General features: G+C 37.6%; 1 protein-coding gene across 4 annotated transcripts in view; it reads right to left on the bottom strand.

The window, feature by feature from the left end:
• Positions 1–22,835, bottom strand: part of enox2 (ecto-NOX disulfide-thiol exchanger 2) — a 223,206-nt gene extending 200,371 nt beyond the window's left edge. For 2 of the 4 annotated variants that reach the window (XM_023958993.2, XM_023958992.2), the window contains exons 1-3: positions 22,680–22,835; positions 21,744–21,847; positions 20,112–20,188 (exon numbers count right to left, since the gene is read on the bottom strand). The gene's annotated coding sequence lies outside the window, so the exon portion shown is untranslated. The remainder of the gene's footprint in view (positions 1–20,111; positions 20,189–21,743; positions 21,848–22,679) is intronic. The other 2 variants (XM_023958990.2, XM_023958991.2) reach the window with 2 other exon arrangements.
• Between the last annotated feature and the right edge of the window lie 1,437 nt (positions 22,836–24,272).

Raw genomic sequence — 24,272 nt, 5'->3', positions numbered from 1 at the left:
CTGTCAGCAATAAAAAGCAGTGTGTGGGTGGCTTGTCGCAGCCACTAACAGGTTCAGTGTGGACAGGGGGAGTGGAGGTGTGTTAGCTCACACCTGACTGCAACACTTCAAACTATTAATTTTGAACATAGACTTAAAACTGTTAACATGAGCGTCACTTCTCTTCACAGCTCCCTAACTCATGGTGTTACAATCAACACTTCCCATGAGTCTTAGTGAACATGGGCAGGGCTAAATCCCGGGTCCCCACAACATTGTTTACAAAATGGCGGAAGCCCTGTTTAAACTGCAGCTATCAGCCACGCGGATTGATGGATTTTTAGATGATGTTTGATGACTGAAAAAATAAATCAAAACTAACTCAGGTTTTCTCCTGCTGCATTTATGTAACACACACTGAGTGTTTGTGTGTGTGCTTAAGCCGTCTCTTCGCTAGCGCGTGTGTAGGAAGGAGGAAGGCAGAGCTACGGCTCCCGAATGAAAGACAAGGAGATGGGTCAGGCGCTGAGCGCAAGTGAGTCTGTGATCGCGCATTCAGATTGTGCTACCCATTTAGGGAAAACAGTAAAAAAAAGGTTTCCTCTAAAAAAACAGAGACTGGTTCTTTTATTAACCCACTCTGGAGGCTCCGAACGGGGCGTTAACGTGCCCGCGCCTTAACACCCGTGTGCCTTGTGTATGTGTCAAAAGACCGAAAAATCCCCCGTAGCTGAGACCGGGCCCTATAACCTGGTGCGCCCTATGGTCGTGAAAATAGTTCATTTTACCCCACTGTCAAATTCCTGTAAAAAACACAACATATCACAGCAACTGCACATTAACTTTTAATGTCAATAAAATGTTGTAAAAATATTAGTGTTTCACTGTTATGGAAAATTTCCGTTAAAATAACAATGCCCAAGTCCTTTACAGTAGGATTATATATTTTTTCCAAAGAAATAATGTACTAATTACAATTTTTCCCAGTGAACTGATTGACAGGAACTTTAAGTCAAAATAACAATTCTAAACAGTTTTATAGCTTACTAGGTTTTCCTGTAGTGGTCTTTTTACTGTTAAATATACCAATTTTTTTACAGTGTAGTGTTCCAGCATACTGTTTGTATTTAACGAATAAGATCAAATGCTATCATATCAATGCTATCAATTCTTTCAGTGCACAACTCTTTGAGTGACCATGAAACAGCAAAAGGAGATAGAAGAGATTTATAAAGACTATTTATACGCTGATGCAGTTGCTACATACTTACCAGGATTTTGACATACATTCAAGAACACGCATTTAGCCTATGGTGTCAACACTGGTGGAGGAAGTACTGAGGGGCGTCTTCTTTTTCTACTATCTTCACCGCATGTCTGCCACGTACAGTTTAAGGCTTGGTGCGAAATGCTGGAGCGGTTCAAATCTCGCAATTTGGACACAAAACGGTTCTGTTCATTGGCAGCATCCCTGCAATTATTACCATCATGTCAGGAGCGTCACCTTAGTTTATCTTTATTTGAAAAGCATACGCAGACATCGTCAGGTTCCTCACCATCTCAGGGATCACCAGATAAATCAAGTTCATATGTCATTACTAAATCCAAGTGCTAAATTGGTCAAAGTTAGACCTAGTTTAACTTGCAACATCTATTCAATGGCATGGTGTTTTATACGTAGACTCGGAAAACGGTCGTACAAACTTGCGTAGTGGGAGAGGATCGACTATTTATTGGTTATATTTTTAAAATTTATTATTATTTTTCTTGATTTTTTTTCTTTGAAGATCACAGAGAGGGTTATTTGGATATTTTTTATTTCATAAATAGTGTTTGTTTTATGGAATGAATGAATAAATGAAACTTCATTCATAGAGTACTTTGCAATTCCTTTAAGGTTCCAAAGTGCTTTATAACAAAAGAAAGACTAAAGAAGATTAAAATTAGACAAATCGGAGAAGTTAATGTGGTCCGAACAAGAAAAAGCTCTAGCATCTATGTGATGTTTGAAGATTTGTTGTTTTTCATTCTTCCAATCATTCAAACATCACATGAACGCAGCATTTCTCTAAGTTTGGGTTTTACACGAGGTACATCAAATGTTGCAAATGGCTCTAAAATGAAAACAAAAGCCACAGTTTTTAAATAAAAACTCAAAATGTTTAAAATTATATATTATTTTTCAGTCAAAATGTTTTCATGCAGATTTCATGTTATTTCTTTTTCTTATAAAGTGGATTACCTAAACACTCCACGCCTCTGCTCCTTGTCTGGTCCTTCTATAGAATTTTAGAACCCTATGTGGCCCTCGAGTCCAAATGTTTGCCCACCCCTGAAGTAGACTCTTCATTTGAAGTGGCTGCTTGAATGTGCATTGCAGAGGAGGTTGTGAATGTAGCTTAAGGCTTCAACAATAGATTTGTTCATTTTAATACTGTACACAGCTTTATTCTGCTTTCTGCGACACCTCTTTTGTAGTTTGTTTAATTTAAAATAAAATCCAAAAGGGGAAATTTATTCACTTGGGAAGTGTTGCTCCACTCCATTCTGAAACTACAGTTAATCTGAATATCCCTTTTTAATCACTAAGTGTTCAAAAAATACACAAAAAGAAAAATGCTCACACATGCCTAATGCTTTTACTTGAAAAAGAAAACTAGAATCAGCAATGAATAAGACAAATGACTTAACAGAAAACAATAGGTTATTTGCCAGCTCAATATAATGAAGAGCTAATTGCTTCTCTTGCTCTGCTGATCAGGCACATCTGTAACTGCTTTCTATGCTTTAGTTAAAAATACACGCTTAATAATTTTCTCTATTAAGATGAAAAACAAACTGTACTTTCATTTTAACAAACAAGAATGGTCTGTTTGCTAAAACACAGGCACAGAATATATACTTAGGAAGCTATAAACGTGCAGGGCACAATCCAAATGGTTAGTACCTCACTGGCAATGCCCAATTAGAAGCAATGCACTTGCTCTTAGCTGATGTTGTCCCTAAAGGCAAATTCCAGCAGTCTTTGGCACTGTGAAGACAGCAGCAGCTGAGCCTCTGGGACAGCCAGAAGAACAAAATATATCCAGCAAGGACAGAAAAAACTTTTTCTTTTTTTTTCCATTTGTGCACACCTATTTCCTGAATGGAGAAACTTCTAAAACATAACGCATCAAATATTAAAAGATGCCAGCCATTTCTGTGGACATCATGTCTGACAAATATCAGTATCAAGGTTTCACCTTCTGCCAAGCAAGCTGAAAATAAAACTAGAATAATATGTTTGTTACCAAATGAAAGCTTTTTTTTTACATTAACTTCTACAAGCAAAAAAATAGTCTCCAAATAAAGTTAATTGGGAATAAAACCTACAGTTTTATAGTATAATATCTAAAATTTGGTTGCACAGATTAAATCCTTTGATAAACAGCTCTTTGTTTCTACATTCAAGTGGACACAAAGGTCCAGCAGAAGCGCATTTATTTCAATGGTAGTTCAGTGACCTCCAATTTATTCATGATAAATAGTTTTCTGCCCCTGTGTTTGTCTTCAGTACTTTGAAAAATGTGGTTCATTTCAAAGAAAAAAATGCACTATGCCAGAAAGTTGGATTAACAGACTAAGAAACCATTAGGCTATAAAAGCTTTTAGGCACTGCTTTCATTACTGTACTAAATTGAAGTCCCTTCTCAAAGCTGGGTTGTTAAAAGCAGATCATAAAAGCTGCAAGTCAGTAAAAACTTTGGTGATTTCCAACCAATAAACGTAAACAGAAATAAACTTGAGTCCACAAACTTCTTGAGTTGTTTTAAGGACAAAGGCGGCTAATAGAGGTGAGGGTCAGTGTGGACTGAAGCAAACAAGAACAGCAGTTCTTAGATGCTTTTTCCAAACACAACCTTGTTTGTTTTTTATCAGTAAGGAGCAGCAAAGGTAAAGAAAAGAAGAAAAGAGAGAAGAAAAATCTGACAACAACAAAAAAGCTATTCTTACTGTTCATAAATATTCTGTGTTATAATATCATTTCAGTAGTCCCTGGTTCTCCTTATATAGAATAATAAAGACTATCAAGATTGTTTCAAGTGGAAAATATTCAGCACAGTTGCTTACCTTGCGGATAGTTCAGACAACTTCTGACAATGACTAAAGTAAAGCAATTTTTTCAGTTGACAAATGTTAACTGATCAGATATTCATCTATTCATTATTAACAACCAAAGTGTCAATATACACTACCAGTAAAGATTTTTAGTGTTTTATAGAGTTCTGAAAATCCCATAACTGTCAAAAAGCTTGATCTTTTTTCCAGCACCTTTCCTTGCCTTTTACTCCAGTCATGCATGTTCTTGTTGCACTGCATCTCTTTTTTTAAACAAGGTCTCTTTGGTCCATCAGTGCTGCTCCACCATTTGCAGGGAAGGGTCTCGAAGTAATGCCACACTCCTCAGCAAAAAACGTGATTTTGTCATTTAGCTGCAGCTGTCCTTTGATGAATAAATGACTGAAATAAGATAGCCTGGCAGTTGTTGAGACACATCTTCCACAACCTTTTGTAGATTTTGGAATCAGGATAGTTTAAATCATTTTGTTTTTAGCGGCAGTTGATTCTGAAAATGAGCTCATTGTTAGGGAGATAATGGATACAAACACATACTGAAAAATCCATTGAGTTTTGAGAGTTATAGCATTATCAGTTGAAAACCACAGATACAAACATGATTATGTTGGTACAAAAGGTATAAATTTATAAAATTGATGGAGAAATAAATAATCACATTTTTCTTCCCAATGTGTCTCTACGTTGTTTCCCTTTTATGTTCATCTGATGCAAACAAGAAGACGTCCAATCCCAAGCTAGCTTCTACCAAGTTGGGTCATTTACAATTGGCTGAAGGTGAACCACAGTGAGGGATGTGGGTTGTGCGCACTAAACATACAATGACCATTTTTTCAACAAATAACACCTGAAAAAATTAAAATGACGCACTTTTATAAAATCAAAAGGTTGGGTCATTTTGGGTCTAAGAATCTAAAAGAACCGAAATGTCGGGTTTTTATGTTTTTATGTTAAAGTAGAAAGTGCCAGTAATAAAGGCATTTGATTAGATAAAAGATTGGACAGCATCGTTTTGCCATAAAGCTAGTTGAACCTTTTATGTATCAATTTGTCTATAATCTATTGAGATGCATATCGAATCATGTGAGAGGTAAAGATACAGCCCCCCAACAAAGAAACTTTTAAGCTTTTACCTTTTGCTTAACACATGGTAAAACAAAGAAACAAACAAAAACATATAGGAAACAGACTCTAGTGGTCATTCAAGGAAGGGAACGTTTTGCCACATAGGCTTCAATACGTGGCCTTTTATTTGCACCAAACGGAACTTCAGGGAAGTCAAAAATAAGCCATTAAGAAGATTTTAAACTGGTGTGCCATGGTAAACATCAATATGAACACCCCCACAATGAAAAACGAGTGTCTGTAACCCAAGCAGTTTTTTTTACAAAAAAATCTAATTAGTAAAACAGAACTGAAGACATCTTTTAAATGAGAGAACCTTAATAATCATAAGAGTCAAATTGCCTTCTAATTAAATTCTTCAGGTTATCATTGTCTTGACTAAGAGTCTACATAAAGCACATAACCTTAAAGCAATCTCAGATGGCCAAACATCACAGATAGTATAAGTGCAAAACCATTAACCTATTGTAACAGAGATAATAAAGAAATCTTATTCTGTACTAGCAAACTTAAAGTTTAAATTTTGAAATAGCCAAAAGCACAGCACAATGTCTTCCAAGCATACTAATAGAAGTAAAACTGCAAACTGACTCGGTTTCCACAAGTGCAGTTGGCAATAAGAACAAGCCCATAAAGTAATGTATTTGCTCAACGACACACATCCACCCAGCCTCCTTCAAGGTCTGCCTCACGCTTGCGCAGGAACCATTAAGAATGATCAGAATCGATGGGAGTGTTAAAAGTATTGGCAGTCCAGCCCAGGAGTTACTCTCCATGCCATCTTCATTAGTCTGGGAAAAGATTGCTGCTCTCAGGCCTAAATAGGAGTGCATTGATCAGGAGGTCAGGCCACACCACATCCGGTCCTTTAATTGTCTTTGTGATGCCTCTTTGTCATTCCTACAGCTGTCAGTCATCTCCCAAGCATTCCCTAACCTAGCATTAAAAAATCCCCCCAGAGATCCAGGTTAAGGATTAAAAGCTGCACAGCCTAAGCAGCAGACAGAAGAAAGTGGTTTCTGATGACACATTCCTCCAGCAGAGTTAGGAGCAGGAGAGAGCCCTCCAACTTCTAGTTTCACTAAACAAATGCAACACACTTCTAAATCTCCTAGTGTTTGACAAATGCACTTTATATGTTCAGCTTAAAAAAAAGGCGTCATCAGGTTTCTAAACAATTTCCACTTATAGAATATATTATTTTCTTAATTTAGTCTTTTTAATGCCCCCTTCAATATACAAGTACAGTACAAATTACATGTGTTTTACAAAATAAATGGGTAATATCTGAAAAATATATACAAAGGGGCGACAGTGGCTCAGGTGGTTGAGCGGGTCGTCCAATGATCGAAGGGTTGGCGGTTCGATCCCCGCTCCCACCAGCCAAAATGTCGTTGTGTCCTTGGGCAAGACACTTCACCCTCCTTGCCTCCAGTGTGGCTCCACTGCTGTGTGAATGTGCATGAATGTCCTGCTGGTGGTCAGAGGGGCCGTAGGCGCGAACTGGCAGCCACGCCTCTGTCAGTCTGCCCCAGGGTGGCTGTGGCTACAACCGTAGCTTACCATCACCAAGTATGAATGAGGAGTGAATGAATAATGGACACAATGTAAGCGCTTTGGGTGTCTTGAAAAGCGCAGATAAATCCAATCCATTATTATTATTATTAAAATAAACTTTAATAGATCTGTCAAGCTTGAGAGGCTTTAATTAAAGATAGAAAATTGGGCAGATCACAGAAAACAAAAGCATGTTTTTAACCAGAATATGTACTATAGGAATAGATTATTCTACATCAGACATGTCCAAAGTGTGGCCTGTGGTCCAAATGCAGCTCTCGGGCTCCTGTCATAAAATCAATAACATGCGGGCCCCAACAATTCTGTGTACCATTTCCTGATTGTGGTTGGCATAATACCAATATTCCGTTGCAAACCTGTGCCAACACTGTCGCTGGACCTTTCTGTGATACTTTCTAGTTCTTTTCTAAAATGTTGACTTTAAACAATAAAGACGTAAGTTCGTCGAAAGAGCTTAGTTAAAGTTAAAATTCAAGTCCCGTTTGTTACGCACCTCGGTGTGTGACATTTTTTGTCCGCATTTGACCCATCCCCTGGTGGAGCGGTGAGCTGCAGACACATTGCAGACAACCGCTTAATGCTGAGTGTCAAGCAGGGACGCACTGGGCCTCATTTTTAGTCTCTGGTATCACTCAGACAAGTCTGACTTGGACAGGCGGCCAGGAAGAGTAGACATTGGAGTATTTCTTTAGTGAAATACAAAACAATTGTGTCTGTGGTTTGTACATTTGAATAAGTTAACCATTACTTTTTTTGTTCATACGACTTAAATTTGAGTTTTTAGTGAGCATTTAATATTGAATAAACATTTCTTGTGAGCGCAAATTTAATTATTTTTTTCCAGACTTTTTCTTCACTTTGTTTCTGGTGTTCAAAAATAAAATTCACTGCAATTTTGAAATAAAACAAAGAAACTTTTAGATAGATTTTCTGTTCTCTTTGAAGAAACAAAAAGTATCCCATTTTTATTGAACTCTCATAAAATTTAATTTAATTTAAATTTAATGTTATGTTACGTGTTTAAAGAATGCAGGCTGATTTTCACCTCTTTGCCAAAAGTTTGGACACCCGTGTTGTAGGCAAAGTTACAATATCAAATATACTATGTTTAAATTCTGAATTACATCAAACCTACCATGTCCAAAAGAAAAAGGATTAAACAGCCCAGGAGGTTTTTGGCAGCAAATCAACAACAACATTTTTTTATATCTCAGATTGAAGTTTCATATTTAAAGTCACTGGGCAGGGATATAATTTTAATTTTTCTTTTTCTCCAAATGCATATTTTTATTTCATATTATTGTTTTACTACAAGCAATGCTAAGATCCCAGTTCTAGTGGGTAACCATTAAAAATAAAGTTTTTACTATTAGACTATGAAGTCTTGAATGGATTCACTGGTTGTTTGATTTTCTTCTTCCTCTTTTTAATGAAAACATATTCAGTAAATGAAAACCCTGTTCTGCCCCAAAGGCTTTATTTGCTACTGATAATGCCGTGCTCAATAAAACCCTGAATGTGAAGATGATAGTCTTGTGAATATCTAGTGTGAATTTGAAAAGTCAAGCGTGTCTGAATCTGTTGGGAGGTGATGATTACAATACAATTTTGTGTGCAGGATTAAAAGGAAGGCACATTCACAAGCTCTGCACTCGTCATTGTCATTACATTCTCCAGATTTACTCAGGTATGAAATTAATTTACTTCACACCTTTCATACCACTTCATATAAAATCTACATCCACCGAGATCTGAAGAAGAAAATTAGCTTCAAGCTGCAATCCACAGACTAAATTACTGACCAAAGGGAGTGATGAATTATGTTGTAGCGAGAATGTTAGACCAATTTGAGTGGCGGGAGGACTGCTGGAGGACAAAGCAGGCTGTGCTCTGCGGGTCAATATGAAGAACAACACATGATCCGAGCAGAAAACCTGCTCTTATTTATGCTAATTATTGTTAATTTTCATAGTTAAATATCTGTTAAGCGATTCTACATTCAGTTATGTGCACAAGTTTGAGACAGGTGTAATAAAATGCAGTACACAAAGTTTTTTTTTTTTTTTAATGTATAAAAGTTACATAATGGAAAGTGAAGGAATCAGGTGTGTGGTGTTCCAGTGGTCCCTCGCTCTTACGCGGTTCACCTTTCAAGGTCTTGCTGTTTCATGATTTTGTTGGTGCATTCTGCAAATTTTTTTTTTTTTTACTGCACATTGGCTCTGTGTCCTGATTGGTTGTAGGGCATCGTTTATCAATCCCCTTTATGAAGTCTCCCATACAGAATGCATTCAGTTTGCCAAATTTACAAAAAAATGTTTATCACAAACAGATCTTTGTTTTCATTCTCTACTTTTTGCCTTCAAGACAGCATCAATTTTGACTCCATGATGTTGAGATCAGGGTCAACTCTGACCAGAGCAAAGTACAGTCCTTACACATATTAATAATTGAGAAATGTGCAAAACATTTGAACTGCTGCATACAGTCCAGCTTTGATTTGCATAGTAAGGAGAAAGAAACACTGTTATTCCTTCTGATTCACATACTTAGTCAATCATCTACTTCACACAGGTTGACAGAAACAAACACCAGTCATGCCTCCTTAAAAATGGAGCAGATAGTGTGAAAAAACAAACTGTAAGGTAATATAACGCCGCGGTAGGATCTGTCTGACTGCACAAAAGGAGAGTGAGAAAAGAAAAAGAACCTACTGTGAGCTCACCTATTTTACTGCATCTCTGTCTAAAGGTATCTTTATGGGCAAGCATTTTCAGTTTTCTTGGATGGCTGAACCGACTTATCTTCTTGGGAAACAGGTTCTACATCAGATCAATTCTCAGGTTGTCTCCTTTAAGCTGCACAAATATGATTTTCACACTGTGGGGAAATGAAACCCAGGGTAGGAGACTGTGCCATTCCAAAAAGTCCTGTTAGCCAACGAGGGGCTGATTTATGCTTTGGATTTGAATTTATGTCATTAAATTCCCAACTTTAAACATTGCCTTAAACTGTATCTGCTTTCAGGTTTGCAAGTGGAAATAATCTTCTGAATAATTTGTGATATTAACAATTCCCAAAAATTCAGACCAACTTACTTCCATAAACGTTGTTCTCGCTCAGTCTTTCACAGGTTTAAGCTTGGGCTAATCTTGCAGCTCCTCTTACAGATGTTTTTCAAGTTTTAGGCACAATTGAACAGTCAAAAAAGAAGGAGATTTCTGTTCCAGGAATCTCACATATAAACCATTTGTGTTTGATTGCGCTTTTTTGAAGGTTTTAAAGAGCTCCAACAATATTTTTTTGCTAAAAGAGTCTTTCTTTGCATTCCAGTTCCCAAGAATGTTTATTGATTTGGGAAGTCTCTAAACAACAATTTTCCCTAATTTTTACAAAAGGTTTAAACCACTGTTTATTGGAATGTTTTTATTTTTATTATCATCAGTTCTTTTCATCAGTTCCAGCTTTGGGTAAAGCTGGAACCAAAGAGGTCAAACAAACACCATCAACCCTGCTGATTATTTATACAAAAGCACTTATTATCTTTAGTGACAGGAGCTCTTAGCCTGTGAAAGGGATAATATGTTTTGGACGAAAAAGTAGTATTTCCACCAACTTAAGTCATGACTCCAAGATATCTGATCTTCATTGTTTCATTGCTCCGTCTTCCCATGCAGTACAAAATCCCAATATACATAGTATATATAGTATATATAAATCCACGTAGAAATTTTTTTTGGGCATTGTTGATATCATCCAGTATTAATCCAAACAATCAAATTTGTCCTAGACACTAGACACTTCATTGTGTTATTTATTGTCTATTTCACTGGTATTTATGTTGTGTTCTTTATTATCATCTTGTTTCTTCACCTCGTCATGACATCAATTAAAGTTTTATCTATCCATCTTTATTAAGGTCAATTGATGCTACGATGTTAATTTGACAGTATGCCTTGTGAATCTGTGTACTCCACCAGAAAAATGTGAGTGTTTTGTGTTGAGGCAGAGCAGGTTTCCTTCAAAGTATTTGTACCTACTCTACAGCTAAAATGTCAACTCTGAAATGTAGATAAATGGTTGAAGTAAAATAAAAGGACTTGACAATACAAATGATTGCACTGCACAGTCTTATTGTAAATTCATGTTTTGGATAAGTGAAGAAGACAAAACCGGCTGTTGCTTGAGCTGCACTCATTGTCTCTGCACTGTTCTTGTCATTCCCCATGGTCTTGAAGTCACAATCACTTTCCTAGCTGTTAAGATGTTAAAAATGCAACCACATTTATCCACGTTTTTTTATCTCTTCTTTTTTCTTTTCTTTGCACTTAACACAAAGAAAAAACTTAAAAGGTTAATTTACACACATCTTTAAATGTTTAAAAACAATTATTGTATCAATTCAAAGTGTAAAATATTAAGAAATATTAAGTTAAAAACATACTTAAAAAAGCAATACGATGTTATCTATGTTGCTACTGAAAAGTTGCCTTTGTACTCAGGTTCAGGTTCCACATCAATCTTTGTCCTGAGTCTTGGAAAAAGTCAAACCAGAATCCTTCAGCAGGTTAGATAACACACAAGGTCATGGAAGCTCATAGATGATGAACCAAACAGAACAACAGAATGAACACAATCACGCCCAGGTCCTGTACCCCAAAGAACTGCTCAAGAATATCAGGTTCACATGAATAAGGACAGGCAAGACTAATAATAAAGACATCTATAAGAAGTCTGCAGTAAATAGTAAAGTCATGATGCACAAAATACAATGGATTTTAGTCAGTTATGACTGGACTCAGTTTCTTTGAGGCTCTACTTTTCTAATCAATAAATTCATTTCATTTTTTCATTTCATTTATTTAAATGCTATTGTAAAAATCTGCTACGTTTTTGAAAAATGAATCAACAAACAAAAATGTGGCTAAAAAAATTCTGAAACGTATCATTAATTCCCATTTGTTATTATTCATGAATTAAAGTGTTCAAATTACTCGCACACTAATTTAGACAGCAGAAATTATAACAAATATAACTAATACAAAAATGTTTTGTTTTCCTTGATGCTGAGGATCTTTACAAATAATAGAAACAATTAATATTCAAATAAAACCACAAGCTCACTCTGAAAATCTGTTGTAATTTTCCATGTAAAAAACGACAGTGGCACAGACGAGGATAGCCTGTGTTGGTGCATTATCATAATGGCTGTATTATTTAAGGGGGCAAGTAGAAGTGACACGTGACCACTTGACTGTCATCTCTTCAGAGAATGAGCATAAAAAAGACACAAAATCTGGTAAGATGTGAATGTCAAAGAGAGGGAGGAAAATGAAGGTTTTCTGGCATTCATAATAAAACAAAGTCACATGTTAAAAACACGTAAAGAGATGTCAGTATTCTGTCTGTGTCAAAACAGAACTCACCTGTAGAAAAATAGAACATTTTGAAGGGAGAGATAACAATAGGGACATTTTGGAATTGTATTAGAAGAACAAGCCTTTGATCTGATTCCTATTACATTTCTGATACATAGATCAGAGGACAAAAAAGGCTGAGAAACTCCAGGAAGCTGTCAGGACATCCTTTGTTTCATCCAAACAGGACTGAGTGACCCCTCCCTCTCACATTCAAAACAGGAAGTACCCGCTGGTTCCAAGAGGCCAAAATCTCTTAGACTTCTAAAGAGAAATAACAGCTGTTACTCCGTCCTTCTATTTGTCAGAGTAAGTCTTGCTCTGATACATTTTTATAAAATGTTCTTGTTAATACTCATTTATTTATGATATTTTTCTCTTTATGGCAAGATATGCCAGTTATAAACTGACTGGTCAGTTGCCCCCCAAAAAGTAGGCAGTGCCTGCTGATCTCCATGTGCAACGGTTGAAATGTTTTCCAGACTCTGCAGAGCCCACTTTTAAGTGGTAAGAGTGTGGACTTCCAACAAGCTCACCCCTGGTTGGCGAGAGTGGTTGCCATAGAAACAAGGACTCAGACCGACCTGGACCAATATGGCAGTGTCCATATCACGAAAAATAGTGATGGCTCACTATTTTTCGTGATATGGACACTTATTATTATTTTAATACTGATGTAATCTAATCTAAGACATGGTTGTGCAGCACTACATAACATGTGCGTTCAATCTTTTTAATAACAAAAAGATCTTGATAAATATCTAACTTTTTACCAATATTTTGATCCAGGGGATTTTACGATCACGCAGGCCTGTGTAGTGTAATGTCAGCAGATAAACTATACACAGTTTGTTTTATGGTTTCAATTTTACAAATCTGATTTAATAGAGTATAATAAATGCTAAAAGAAAGTACAAATTATTTTTAAAATGATCAAAAATGAACTGTTCTTCAGCCAAAGATGCAAAATCGAGGGTAAAAGAGCCGGTTTGGCTTCAGGGCCTCAGTAGCAGACACCATGTTAGATAAATACAGAGAAGTGATTGGACAAAATCTAGACCAATCAGCATGAACCTTCTTGTCTGTGATTGGCTATTTGGTGGCACCTATTCCCCAATAAACTGAAAGTTATGAACGCAAAATCAAAGATGGGGAGAAAACAAGATGAAAGACAACGTGTCTGAAAACTTTTGTGTTGCAAACGCATAAATGTATTTTGAAAGCAAAGGAAAAGATTTTGAAAGTGAGCATTTTTTATTTTTATTTGCATTTCTGAAAGTTTCACTTTTACAACTGAACATTTTGATTGCAAATTAGAAAATTTTGATCTCAAAACTGACTTTTGTTCACATTGTAGGTAGAACAAATATCACGTCATGCACATGCTGATTCCCTGGTACGTGGCACATAGAAAAATCCCCACACCAGTTAACCTTCTTACACACCTCAGACATATTCCCTGTGGAAATTTCTGGATTTACTTCTGAAACAGGCCCACAACAAATGGTATCCCCCAATTTCCCATCTATGAGAGGATTAACCTTTCAAGTCTTTGACACCTTTTCAAGCAAAACAGGGAGTGGGATTTAGGATTATACCTTAGAAGACATGCTTCAGCTAATTACTGGACTCAGATCTTCAGACCTGCACGACACTCCATATATCTCTAGCATTAGGCTACCATTAATGGCTCAGTAATCCTTTAAATCTCTCCAAAGAAATGCACCCCATCATGATCCTTCCTGAAAATGAATATATCTGAAGAGGTATTAAGAGTAATGATTCTTCATATTAAAGGCTGGCTCAGGGCAAAGCTGATTTTATGAACATTTACATAAGTGCTGTTATGTATTTTCCTATTATTTTTCTTTCACTCCCAGAGAAATTGAGCATATTGCTTGACTGTAAAGAGCAAACATGTATCTCAAAAATTCAGGCTGGGCTTACAATTGTGTCCTGCTCTCACTAAACGATCCAATGTTTGAGAACTCGGACAGGTCGTTTATCACAGACTTCATGAGGCTAGCTTCTTTGCTACAACAGCCATGAGAGAACTATCAGGTGGGATGGAACCAGAGTGTCTGGAACATAATTAATCTGGTCTGATGACATACCACACATACGTTACTACTTTTAGAGGGCAATGTCCTCAAAATCTTGTCAATCTTAAATGAAAGCCGTTTATCTGTTCATAGTGCTGGTTCACACAAAAACTTTGCATGTGAAAGCTACACTCTTTTTAAAGAAAAAGAGCCAGAGAGAGAGATGGAGATATATATATATATATATATATATATATTCTACATATGTAGAAATAGATCTATATATATATATATATATACACAGATTTGCTGCTCAGTGCGAACTTTAAAAGCGGGGGACAGTTTCTTTTCAATGCTTCAAGTCACAAATGTAAAAGCCTCTGAAGAACAAATGTCAAACAAAGGAAAATTCTACTTAATGGAGAGTGAAATGGTAATGGGCGGTCTGCGACGTCCACTAAACAAAAGCTAAAGGTTGCTTGTTAAGAATTCTGAGTGAACACTGTCCATTAAAGGCCGAATCTGAAAACACTTTCACTTTTCTGAAGTTAGAAAAGGCTAAATGGAAAGTAAACTATGTTTTAAAACCAGGGATGAGAATTTGTGTTTATTCTCTGAAAAACAAATTCATTTTGGAGCAGACGTTCCTACTTGAAAGATAAACTAAATAAAATAAACTACTATTCCTTATTCTGGTATACTGGTGCCATAGATACCAGGAAAGGTTCAATCCAGGAAACGTTAATAAATTTCTTCTACGTTCCACGTGGAGGCCAGCAGGAAATACCTACTTTTTTGGGGGTACTGACTGGTCAGTTTAGAACTTGACATTGTTGCTTTCATATGTGGCCTTTGGATAGCCATGAAGTTGCAAGTTTTAATCATTTTAAGGCCACATTCCCAAAAAAGAAATAAATAAAAAAATAAAAATGTGAACTGGCCAATAGGGCTAAATGGTTTAGGAAAATAATGTATCATTAAGTTTTTCATTTTTGCAATATTGTTATTTAAGTTTATTTCAGTTTTATTACTGTAGCTATCAAAGGAAAAAACACCCACTTTGGAATGCTATCCATTGATGTTTTGAATTTGAAGTTTATCCATTAATGTGGCTCATCACTGTATCGTGGTTCACCTTTCACTGTTTTGCAGAATTTCTTTTGTACAATTTTGCATGCCAATTCTTTTTCCAGCTCACTGTGTTCTGCATCCTGATTGGCTGTTGACCTTGTCAATCAACCTCCTCCTTGCTGTGTCTTCTGAACAGAAGACGTTCAGCTTTCCAAATGTACATAAATCTTAAATCTCGATATGATCCTTGTTTTCATTCCATTATTCTGGACTTAGTTTGCTATGAAGGTTTGAAAGATTTAACGAGAGAAAAGTGTGAAAATGTTGATGTCTGTCTGAGAAAAGGGCATAAAGTGTGTAGTGAAGGCTTTCACATTCTAAAAACATCTATAATCCTTCTTTGCAGATTTCATCTATCGCGAGTTATTTTTAGAACATAACTCTTGGGATAAAGGACAGGTCCCTGTACATCCAACTGCATAATAAACAAATGATAGCTACTTCTGCAGAATTTATTTCACAAATAAGACTCCCTTAACAAATCAGTAACTTGTTTTTATTGGTTAAATACATTTTAAAATCAAGTTTGTGCTTTTTGATAACTGAGCTGTGTCAGTAAACATCTTGTAATACATTTCTTAGAGTTTCTGCTGCTAAAAATGTTACAGTATCTTTTCTGTCTGAAGGAGGAAATTTGCCAGTGATTTTGTCGATGAGTTTATTATTTGATACAAGCCGACAGCTTTTGGCTTACTTTTCTTTTTGTTGCCTTTGATGAGTCAGCTTATGTACAACATATCAGTACAAATAATCAAATTTCCTCACAAACAAACCACTCACTGCAATGACTGCTTGCGACTGCAGATAAAGACTGTGCAAAAAAGAAAGTTAATCTATGCATTTCTTTATAATCACAGCAATCAACCCTGTTCTGTAATTAAAGTCTGAGGTTCTTGATGCAAGTTGTTTATTTTCACTCTTAATATAAAATGCTGATGCCAAATGCCCACTGATTGTGTGGTTCACTTCTCTTTGATCCCGTCTCTTCATTCTGTGGGCTGCTATAGGAAAATTTTCAGTAAAACATTCAGTCTTTTTTTTGTGGGGATCAGAAATAGCCAGATATTTTTGATTGTTGGAACTGTGGTCACACTGCTTCAAAATGTGGTAGGAACATTTGGTTTTCAGTATCACATAAGCATTTTTTTAAGCAAGACCAGGAACTCAACTGCTAATGTGAAGAGCTCCAAAACTTTCCTTTTATTTTTTATATAAAAGATCCGTTCCTTTATGTATTTGTCTGTCAAAAAGGGAAGGAACACAAAGATCACTGACAATCTCACTCCACCTGGAGCTTCATAGAAGATCCCACGAAGGATCTTAAGAAAGTTGAGGAAACTGCCACAGGGGCACAGGTCAATGTCCGGAAGAGAGCTGGGACCACCACATGCTACTGTCATGGATTCAAATCCTGCAGAGCTCCAAAGGTCCCTGTGCTTAAACCATTGCATGTCCAGCTCCATCTTATGTTCTCCAGAGACCATCTGGATGATCCAGAGGAGGACTGGGAGAAGGTCATGTGATCAAATGACACCACAACAGAACTCTTTGGTATGAACGCCACTCGCTATGCTGGGAGGAGAAAAAATGCTGGATTGAATCTCAAAAACACCATACCCAGTGTGAAGCATGGGGGGAAAACATCATAATTTGGGGCTGCTTTGCTGTAAAGGAGACAGGACGACTGATCTGGATTAAGGAAAGGATGAATAGGGTCATGTATTCTGAGGTGTTGAACTAAACATGGCTGAAACGTGGCTGGATATACCAGCAAGACAGTGACCCAAAACACATGGCCTGGGCAAGAAAGGAGTGGCTAGATAAGCTTTTCAGGGTTCTGGAGAGGACTGGTACGTCTCTGGACCTCAATCCAACAGAGAATATGTGGAGGGAAATTTAAATCCATGTCACCAAGCAACAACCCCAAAATATCACAGCTCTCCAGAAGATCTGCATGGAAGAATGGACCAAAATAGTAGCTACAGTGCCTGTAGGAAACCTTTGATCGCTGTCATTGACAACCAGAGTTGCATTATAAAGTATTAAGGTAAAATTTTGTTATTGCCTAGATACATATTTTTCTGCACCATTTATACAAATACTTTCTTTAAAAAAAATCACACAGTGTGATTTCCTGGGTTATTTTTTACATTCTGTCTCTCATAGTTGAAGTGTATCTATCATGAACATTACAGACCAAACTCCTCTTTTTTAAGAAGAGGCAGAAACAGCGACTGACAGATACGTTTTTGCCTTACTGTCTATGTCCCTTTGGATCAAATGTCAACTTTATATGTCCTATTCTGCACATTTTATTGAGATACGTTAAGAAATGTTGTAAAAGAGTTGGATCCCAAAATACTGGAAGCATCTTTAAAGTGAACACCTTCCTACAACAGATATCAAATCCTATTTTCTTAGCAAGTGGGACAGCTTCAATATTTTGCACATGTTTTGAGTTTTTTCCACAAAAGATGAAACAAATTTTTATAGTCAATGGCTTCATCAATCTCTGTAATCATTTATTCATTAAAGTGACATAAAGATTCACAGTGTAAGTGAAATAATGATGGCTCACATTAGTTTAGACATTAGGTACACAAAAAAATTCAAAGACAGTTTTCTGCTGTCTGTCAAACTGCCTTAATAACATGATATAATGCTAATTTTTTTAGGTGGGAATTCTGTCTAGGAACATTGATAAGACAGACTAAAAAGCTCCAAAGTGCTGATGCCAAACTAAAAGAGTATTATGATTAAGCTGTTTTTAGGCAAAATCCAAACTTGTCATTTTCTTCAGAGCAGCAGTAGTTCATTAGAAAGTTGCCTCTGAGCTGTGGGCGGAACTGCTGGCGTGGAATAAGTCTGTCTTCATTCCCCATCACCCCTTTGATTACACCAGGGGTCGGGAACCTTTTTGGCCAAGAGAGCCATAAACGCCACATATTTTTAAATGTAATTTCAAAAGAGCCATACAATAATGTAGAGTCCCTTTCCCACACTGAGGCACGGAGACTTAACCTCTTTTAAGGTTCTTTATTCTGGTGACTGCAGACCACAACAAACGCCGTACAATTAATTCAGCAACTCCTGAATCTCTCCTGTCGACACGAGACGAGAGAGAGCGCTTCTCCCAACTTTATATTCACCTGCTCCCGCTCCAGCCCTCCCATTTCCCTTATTCGGCCCATAGCTGAACCCCATTGGTCCAAATTACCTAACAACAGGCTGAGCGACAGAACTGAGAGCCAATCAGATCTCTGCTTGATACGTTTAATGAACTCCAGAACTTATAACGCGGCCTAACAGCCAAGTTAAACTAAGTCCGCGACAATATGTTTGAAACTAAATATACAAGTGAATGTGTGCATTTGATGTAATTTCAACATTTTTAGAGTACAATAAGTCTGTGGATTCTTTTTAATAACATTGTTATGCTGTTGCTAATAAATGGTGAGTATTTCTCGTGGTAGTTCTGCTGATGGTCTAGTCTGGTTGATACGTGGTAAGTTTCTGCTTCATGCAGGCGTTGAGACTCTAAACGTGATCTTAGGTTGGTATGAATGTTCTGTAGATGTGACAAAGACTGCTCACATGCAGACGGGGAGCCAAACACACACTCACACGCTGCAGTGAGTGACAGGGAGTGGGTTTTACGTTATTACAATCCCTGCGCGATTCACCTGCTGCCTGTCCCCACAACCCCTCACCCCCACCCTCTGCTTTCTCCCTCACACATCCCGTCCCCGCATCTGCGCGCTCTTTCTCAGAGACGGGGGCGCGCAGTTTTAGCCACGGCAATTCACAGGTTTTCAGCTGGCACAAGCTCTGTGAAATAATAGATAATAGTAAACGGATAATGCTGGCACAGATTTCTCTCTCTAAGCACCGATACTACTGCGCGCCTCTGGCATCGCATCGCGCTGAGGACTTGTCTAATGAAAAAAAAAAAAAGTATAATTAAAGATTTGTCTGCGAGCCACATGTGACCATCAAAAGAGCCATATATGGCTCGCGAGCCATAGGTTCCCGACCCCTGGATTACACGCTCTCGCGCTTGTTTAGGACTCCTCACATCTCACATTGATACTGCTTATCGATCCGGTATTTTCACCGGGGGGGGACTAACAGGCGGCTCTTGAGCTGCATGTGGCTCTCTGCCTTTTATCATATTTTCTATATACAGTACTTTCACCACCATAAGGCGAACATAAAAGTCTTACATTTTCTCCAAAATGGACGGAGCGCAAATCCTGGTGAGGGCGCAATGGAGTATTGACCGCGCGGGATCCCTGCTCAGTTAGGATTGCAGACGTGCAGTTGTAAAATGCGGGGTCGCTCGGTTAGAATTGCGCCTGCACGGTTGTAAGGTTCCTGAATCCCCCCACTCAGTTGTCTTTACGCCCTTTCACTTTATGGCAGAGATGAAACGCCATAAAAGAAAATACTCAGCAATGCGATTTGAACTTAACCAATCCCCGTGAACAGCTGATCATGAGTCACATCACAGATTTCCCTTTCAATCAATGCAGTTGCTCATAAATTTCTGTTTAAAATGCATGTATGTTTTACAAGATCTACCATCGGAATTTTCATGTCAAACTGTAGCAACAAAGCAACTGAGGTAGCATAGGGAACTAGAATATTCAGCTTTGGCTAAATGAGAAAAAGAGAGAAAATACAAACTTGCATGTTGGATGTATGTCAGTAGCATTTTGCTTACCTTTTTGTTTGAAGGAGGGCACAGGTCTCCCATTGGCCTCTACTTTTAACAGCATGATGCTAAACCAAAAACAGCATCTGGCGATCAGAGAAACCCAATATAATAATCAGCACAGGAACAACTGCAGAGTTTTATGCCTGCTCTATGATCGCACAGTATGGTTCCAGTTTTGTGTTCCTAGCATTTGTATTTACAAAAAGGAAAGTCAATTCAATCTGAAAATGCATAAATGATATACAGTAAAGTCCTAAAAGCATGTGTTTGCTGATGTTTATTGACAAGCACAACCGCCCTCTGTGCTGCTCAAGCTGAACTGGAGCTACACTAACAGTCAAATGGGTCTGGTCCAGCTCTAGTAGAAATAATGCACTTACACCTGGCTCACATTTTAAAATGAATAAAGGCCCTTTGGTGGCTCAGAGCTTGAGTGCCAGAGATGGCCCCCACAAGGGCCAGCACTAAAACAGCTGCTAGCTCAAAAGTGGTCCGAGGCTGACCCAGAAAAGTTTCAAAATGTCAACTTTATGTATGCTTTGAGCTTTGGAATAATCACTCGTGCCATTTTTGGCCCAGATTAAAAATACCTGAACAAAAAGACAAACAAGATTTATTTGAAACAAAAACCTTGTCTTAAGCAAACATATTACACAACAATAGAACGTTAATTACCAGTACACAGAAACAAAACTTTTTAACATGAAAGCCAAAGTTTCTTAGAGTTGAGAAAGTTTATGTAGAATATATTGTCAGGGCATTGGACACAGACTTCACTCATGCAATTTATCCAAGTTGTAGTTTGTAGCTCATCGCTGGTGTCTTTCTAAATAGAAATCCTTGTGAGAAAAAATTTGGAAGACAGACAGAACAATTAATAAATGTCTGGATTCAATTATTGGCTTTTCAGTGTAAATACAATCCTACATTAAACCACACTTGTCTTTGGAAAAGGCACCTGCTCCCTGTTAGAAACTTAGCAGCCAAATACAAACCTTCAGTGAACTGTGTTCAGCTTGCCAGGTCCAAAATAACATTGAAAGAAAAAAAACCACTACCAATAATTAATAATACTAACACTACTAATACTAATGACCGAATATTTTGACTTAATGCATTAAAAAGTTTGCTAGAAACAGAAGTAATGCTGCATAAGCATGTCACAAAACTAACAAAACTATTTTTGCTGCATCTTAATATTAGAAATAATATTAATCATTTGCTGTTCATTAAATCTAAAGCAACAGATATTTCTTTAGACAGACCTACATAATACTTTTCCGTTTATTTTTTATATTTTTTAAGTGACATCATCAGAAAATACTCTGTTCCATTTTAACTGTCTACATTAACTGACAGTAAAAATCTCCTGTATTTTATCAAATAGTTTAAAAAAAAAAACATCTGAAAAGGAAAGAGTTACAGATTTCTTCCACCCATGTTACCCTTTTAAAGAAATAAACCAGAATAACCGCAGACTCGGTTAGCACTTACAAAATACACTGGGCACTGATCTTTATGGTAAGTTTACCTTTAAACAGACATGGAAAACTGCACTCAGGCCTAAAAAGTTTTTATCTCAAGTGGTCTATTTTCCTTAAAAAATAGAATTTACCGGCTAAATTGAGACTAACTTACCTTAACGGGGCAGTGTAGCATGAGAACAATGTGGGAGGATGATGCAAGCTTCAGGTTAAAATCCCCAATAACACTTGAAAAAAGGTCGTTTTATGATCATCACCCTATTAACAGAAATCACAATCACTAAAATTACGTTAACTACATTTCCAACACTCAAACTGACAACAAAAATCGTGCACTCTTCAGTCACAAAAACCCAGAGTTAACTTTTATAACAGAGGGAGCGTGGGTGCTTAGCACTACGTCTGCTTTTTAATGTTAAAATGTTATTTATGAGGTTATTCTTGGTTTATTAAAAATGTATATAAATAAAAACTTTATGGTTGATCTGCAGGATAGTTGGAGTCTTACACATCAAAGGCAGAAAAACATTAAAAAGGCAAAAAAGTAGACCCACAGCTCGTCCATCATAATATAATGTAGCTGGTGCCATTGTATGCCACCTTAATCTGCCAGATCTGGTCCAGAAGTTTCTGCTGATCAGGACTGACTGCTTTGACAAATTAAGTAACTTAGTAACTTGTTTTCCAGCGTTTATTCATCATGTTCTCGTAAAAAAAAAAAAAAAAAGAACAAAAACAGCCGAGAGAGTCTCTTGTTTTATGGCAAAGAGCACTGCAGCAGCAGAGAAGCAATAATTAACTCACAACAGATGCTAAAGCTGTCAAAACTCATCACAGCCTAAACCCTCTTTAGTTTTAAATACCCATGTCGCCTTTTGAGTTAAACACAGACCCACAGGATAACATTTTTTGTCATATTAAAAAAAATCTGAAATAAATTAACCTGATATATGTTTATAAACACGCAAAACCTTCTATGGTAACATGAGAGAAAAGTTGCCAGCCTCTATGCAATTAACGCCAGTTACTTTAAATTTGAATAAGTAAAGACCTCAACACATAAGTAGTACCTCCGAGTTGTAATACTCACATGGAAATGTCTTTTATAGCAGTAATTAGTGTTAAACTAACGCACGCGGACACGGCTCTTTCCTTCCTTCCGCTGTTGTTGCCGACTGGCGATCTGATTGGTTGAGAAGGTAACTAAGGGGAGCGTCAGCGTAGCAACAAGACCTATCAATCGGAGGCAAAGCCATCTACGGCAAGCGGAAGGTCCAAGCGTCACGTACTTTCAATGTTGTGAAACAAACGTTCGCGCACATTTTTTATTTACAATACTTGTTTATTTTTACTCACAAACTAATGAATCATTACATTCCTACGAATCTGTACTTTACTTGGGCCTTTTTAAAGTATATATAGAAAGATAGATAGATAGAGAGAGAGAGAGAGAGAGAGAGAGAGAGAGAGAGAGAATTTACAATTATATTTTAAGTTTTATAAGAACCACAGAAGAATTGTAATTCATTAAGATGGAAAAAATATTAATTGAATTGGAGTAATAAGACATTTAGTTAGATAAATATGTAAATTAGAGTTGTATAAACAATTATTGAGTTTTATAGACGTAAGAAATTAGGTTGAATACATTTAACTCAATCATTTGTTACCAATAGAAGTAATTCATTTAAGGTGGCAAAATTGGAAAAAGGTTATATATATATATATATATATATATATATATATATATATATATATATATATATATATATATATATATATATATATATATATATATATATATATATATATATATATATATATATATATAAAACCCCTGGCTGGGTGGCCCTGGCCCCTTTGCTGGGGGGGGGGGGGGGCTGGGGGACGGCTGTTTGACCACCGGGGGACAGTCTACTAGCTGTCCCCAACTTACCCCCTTCCTCATATAACCTCATATCAGGGTGAGGGGGTGGGGGGTCTAGCCTGCGATGCGCCTTGGGGGGGGCTACTTGGCAGTGGCCCCACTTCTATGGTTGCCGTATGGAGTGGGCCCCCCCTCTTTCGGTTTTATTTGCACCTTAGACATGTAGGGTCCTTGGTAGGGGGGGTGCTTGGACATCACTGCAAGCAAGCAGCAGATGTCCTCCTGGCACCCTACCTGCCAATTTTAACCGCACCTTAGACATTTAGGGCCCCTTGGTGTGGAGGGTGAGGGGACATCACTGTGAGTAATCAGGAGATGTCCCCTTAGTGCCCTACTCGCCAATTTTAACTGCACCCCCCTTAGTACACACACCCCTCCCCCTTCAATATATATATTCAAACATAAACACACACACATGCACACAAACACCCTCTCAAACACCCATACACGCACACACATTTTACAAGGAAGGTGGGACCTGGGTCCATCTGTCCCCTACCCCTTCCCTGGTGGGGGGTGCGGGCCTCTTGGCGATGGCGGCCGTGTCCCTTGGGTGCCGGCTCCCTGGGCCCGGCGGTGCTCTCTCCGCACGGTGGGGGGGTTCATATTACACCTGAGCCGGGGGTGTTCGTGTCCCTGGGGGGTGGGTCCTGGTCCTTGACCCTGGGCGCTGGGCCCCGCCAAACTTCCAACATGGCCGAGCCTGGTCGGGCCATATTTATAACACCCCTTGTGGGCCACCCTTTTTTCCCCGGG

This window comes from Oryzias latipes, chromosome 10, assembly GCF_053564925.1.
Source record: "Oryzias latipes strain Hd-rR chromosome 10, Olatipes_Hd-rR_3.1".
NCBI classification, from domain to species: domain Eukaryota; kingdom Metazoa; phylum Chordata; class Actinopteri; order Beloniformes; family Adrianichthyidae; genus Oryzias; species Oryzias latipes.
This window is presented reverse-complemented; position numbering and strand designations above follow the sequence as displayed.